Raw genomic sequence first — 4843 nt, 5'->3', positions numbered from 1 at the left:
CGCCCTGGTGGGCATGTGCTGCTGAAGTGAAGCCCCGCTGAAGTCACAGCCCCCTGCTAAACGCCCACAGTGCTGCTGGCTGAGCGGGGTGGGAGGGACCAGGGAGGTCCCGGGGGCGGAGCGGTAGCTCAGTGGTTTGAAATTGGCCTGCTAAATCCAGGGTACTGAGCTCAATCCTTGAGGGGGCAATTTAGGGAGCTGGGGCAAAATCAGTACTTGGTCCTGCTAGTGAAGGCAGGGGGCTGGACACGATGACCTTTCAAGGCCCTTCCAATTCTAGGAGATAGGATATCTCCATTAATTTATTTATTTTATTTTATTTAGGGAGGTGGCAGTGAAAGTGCAGAGGGAGAGATCAGAGTTCAGGCCACGATTAAATAATAAAAAGACTAAAATTAGGTTCCTAGCTATCTAGTCACCTTACTAAGAAGCCAGATCTTCTCTCCCTCTCCCTCCTTCCCCACCCCCCCAACAAACTCCAGAGGCACCAGTATCTCCTGTTGAGGGGTGCTCAGCACTTTGAAAAAACAGCTCAGGATTTGCCTAATTACAGGCATAAAATAAATGTCAGCACCAAAGTCTCAGTTTTGGACACTGGGGTGCCTAAGTGTCTTGAAAAAGGACTTGGGCTCCTAAGTTAATTTAGGTTTCAGGGTAGCAGCTGTTAGTCTATATCCGCAAAAAGAACAGGAGTACTGGTGGCACCTTAGAGACTAACAAATTTGAAAATGTCATCCATAGTGTAACTTTAGTTGTCTGTTTCTGAAAATCTTGGGTTTGGGTGTGGGTTTATGGGGGTGCTGAGTGGGCAGAGGGAAAGAGAGCTTCTTGGAAAGGGGAGTGGGGAAGTGTGTGGCCAAAGGGGTGATGGGTAGAAGAGATGCCACCCACACAGGTGGGAAAACCGAGACAGAAGCTGTATTGTGTAGCTGGTCCAACCTTGTTGTGCTTCTGCTAGGCATTCTAGATTCAGTCCAGGACCTGCATCATTCAACATCTAAAACTGATGTGATAGGAAGTAATTGCCTTCTGAGTTTATTCTTGAAATATTTATATATATATTTTTATTTAATTCTTTAGCTATTGGCAGTTTTCTGCATTGTACTTTACAGACGGGGATAAAGCAAGTGCCCTGAGCTGAAGCACTTACATTATAACTTACACATAATACCATGATAGTGTGTGTAAATACATCATAGTAAATATCACATCCCACCTCCTGTATGAAGAGGAGAGCATTTGGAAAGAAGGTTAAAGTGCTTAAAATTTGTGTTTTGCAGGGTAAAATGATTTGAGTTGTTTTAAATCCTACACAGGCTTTTTAGTAATGCGGGACTGTGAATGGGTTCCCCCTTCAGCTCTTAGGAGGGCTGGCTGGCCCTCTCTGAAAATTAAGCAACACACACAGTCCACCAAGGTACCTCCACCAAGTGTCTTTGCTACTACTTATGCTCCAGGTACTTCACACTGTAACAGTAGTTCCATGGAGCCTGCCCCCCCCGCTCAGCCTTTCATGCTGCTTGTTTTCTTCTCAGAGCTACCCAGTTGTCAAACTAATTATTTCACTAGCTCATCAGGCACCCTACAGGTGCAAGAGCTCCCTTCTACCTTTCCAAATCCCAACTACAATAATTGCTTCCAGTGCCCTGGGTAATCCAAGTGACCAGGATGCTGGCTTTCAAAGGGCTCATTTTACAGCTGCCAGCAGCACTCTGTCATAAGGGCAAAGGACTGTAGAACACTATTGTAGTACTAACCAGAATAGGTTGCCTGTTAGGAAGGATATGATGAAAGAAAAGTTTGCAATGCACATGTTTAGGTGCTTTGCTCAATCTGGGCCCAAGTGTAGAGCACAGCATTGAAAAGTGTGGCATCAAAGTGAGAGAGGACGTATGGGGCATGTAGTTGAGTGGAATGTAGAGTACATTATAGAGAAAGTTGGTAGGGTAGAAATGATAAAAGGGGGCATGACCTGGGGTAGGGCCACCTGAGTCATGGCCCTGCTACTTCTAAGCATAGGCAGTGAGTGGCTAGAACTAGAGAGGACTTAGCTGCCTCAAATCTGAACTACTCTGCCACCGTGTGCACAACCCAGCTTTGCAGGTGAAGCCCCATTCTGGTGGTACCAGTCTGGGTGGGGCCCAACCATGGTGTTGCAGGCAGTGTCTGTCCCAAGTGCATCCAATGACTCAACCCTGGTACAGCAGTGGTGAGTCCATTCCTGGTACAGCAGTGGTGAGAGAGAGCAAGCAGGTGAGACAGAAGGAGAGGGGGAAGGGATGGTGGTGGTGGTACAGCCACTGGCACTGCCACACAGGTCCGCTTGCTCCCAGCCTTCCAAACCATCCCTCCCACAGCTCCTACACGCCTCCCTTCATTACCCCTCACACAGCCTCCACCTTTCCTTGCAGTGACCATTTTCCTAACAGTGCCATCTTCTCCTGACCCTTTTACTTACACATCCCCTTCTTATCTAGGTTACACAACTATAGCACTTCACAGCTGTCCTGGAATTCTTTGAATTGCACTCTGTAGCCCTGGCAGCAGGTGAACTCCTGAGGGCTCTCTTCGTGGCTTTAACTTGACCACTTGAACAAGTGTTAAATGCACATCGCCTTGTCCACATTAGTCAGTTAACATGTTACCTAGACCAGGATTTGGAAGGTATTGAGGCCAGAAGGTGAAGATCAGAGTTTGACTGCAACATGGGGACAGCAAGCCAGAGGAGATTACCAGGATGCCTTTTTGGCTGGGTTTTTTTTTTTTTTTTTTTTAATTTTTTTTAAAGGGGACTTTATCAAGAATAGGTATTGTACAGTTTCATATCTGCCAAGTGTCTCCATGTAATTAATGCATGCAAAATGGAAAGTTTCTTTCCCAGACCTTTTTAATGTGCATGGGAGCAGAAAGAGTTTAGTTTGATTTGAGTGTTCGCAATGTTGTAATGAAAATCAATTTACCATTGACTTCAGTTGGGCCAAGATTTCACCTAAAGTATTTTTGGGGAATAATGGATAAAAAGTGGTAATGCTGAGATGAGATTATGGAGTCCCAGATCAGAATTAATCCAGAAGCATACAGAATTTATGGAACTCTAGATTCAACAGCTGTGAGTTGGATTTCAACACAATTAAATCTGTCATCCTGTGTATAATCTTATTTCTAAACCTTTTGTGTTGTCTAAGGCACAATCTGAAACCCAATGAAGTCAGTGGAAAGACTCCCTCCTATGGTGTTTACAAACCCCTCACTGAGGCAGGGGAAAGGCTGGAGCGGTACTGGATGAGAAAGCTCTGTTCCTCTGTGACGGGGTTCATGGGGTGAAATGTGAACACTGAGCCCACTGTCCCACCAACCTGGGGTATCCCCCTCACACTGGGGTGCTATGGCCAAGTCACAAACCTCTGGCAGGTACTGCACTTACACAGATATCCACAGCCAGAGACACACCAAAGTGAGTTACGTGAATGCTTTGCCAGCCACTCATGAGCCAAGAATAGAGGCTCCAGCAAATTCCCTACAGCTCCCCAGTTTTCCACCCCAGAACTGGACCATCTTACACTGGTCAGGCTTCTGACCAGGGCAAGTTCATTACCCAATCTGCCCTTCCCTCGATGCGGAGAAGGCACACACTAGCCTTTCTACACTGAGCTGAGGTTTCCCAAGTACTTCAACCAAAAGACACTGTTTTAGGTAAAATTATAAAACAGATATCTTAACTACAGAAATAGAGGTTTTTTAAGTGATTATAAGTAGAGGGTGTACAGATCAAAGTTGGTTACCTAAGAAATAAAATAAATTCACAGCCCGAGTTCTACAAACTAAACAGGATTTGAATCAAGTATCAGAGGGGTAGCTGTGTTAATCTGAATCTGTAAAAAGCAACAGAGGGTCCTGTGGCACCTTTAAGACTAATAGAAGTATTGGAGCATAAGCTTTCGTGGGTGAATGCCCACTTCATCAGATGCAAGAGTCTGATGAAGTGGGCATTCACCCACGAAAGCTTATGCTCCAATATTTCTGTTAGTCTTAAAGGTGCCACAGGACCCTCTGTTGCTTTTTACAGGATTTGAATGGTAGAAGTAGGCTACAGACCTTCAATACACAGGTTGGGGCTCTTTTCCAGCCTGGGATGACCAACCTCAGTTCAAAGTCTTTGTCCTCCAGATGTTTCTTCCAGGTGTTGTTTGGGGGCTGGAGGGGAGGGAGAAGCCCAGTAATAGTTTCTTCCAGCTAGCTGGCAAGATCGATGCTTGTGATGTGGGGTCTGCATAGATTGGTCAAACAGTCTCCATTGTCTAGGTGCTCTCTCTGAGCAGTTTTCTGCGATGGCTGCTGGGAAAGTAGATTCCCTTTAATGGGCCATCAGCTACTCCATTGTTGTACCTGAAAGACTGGTTGTGGGTTCCTAACCTCAGAACATATTTCAGTAACACACATACAGCATAATGTCACATACAATGATAGCACATATGCCCCAACAGGATAATAATGTTCAACAGATGAAAATTTTTAAAATATCTCCTAAGGCATACTTTGTACAAAACCTATCATAATTATAGTAGGGCTTGAATATGGGAATTCCAGGGTGCTGCTTTGTAGTATGGAGTACCATACCCTCAGGTGCTGCTTGAGCTTGCTCCTGAGAAAAGGAGCATTATAAAAAGAGCTCTAGCAGTCCTGGTAGGTGGGAGGAGAGAAACAATTTCCAGAAAGAGGAGTGCTGCCCTGCAACAGGAGCAGAAGAAGCTCTTATTGAGATGATCCAGCTGTCAATCTTTCTCCCCTCCCCCCCCCCCCACCTCGAGTTCTCACCCCAGGAGTAGAGAGAACCATGGAGACA

Source organism: Malaclemys terrapin, chromosome 5 (genome assembly GCF_027887155.1).
Source record: "Malaclemys terrapin pileata isolate rMalTer1 chromosome 5, rMalTer1.hap1, whole genome shotgun sequence".
Taxonomy (NCBI): domain Eukaryota; kingdom Metazoa; phylum Chordata; order Testudines; family Emydidae; genus Malaclemys; species Malaclemys terrapin.
This window is presented reverse-complemented; position numbering follows the sequence as displayed.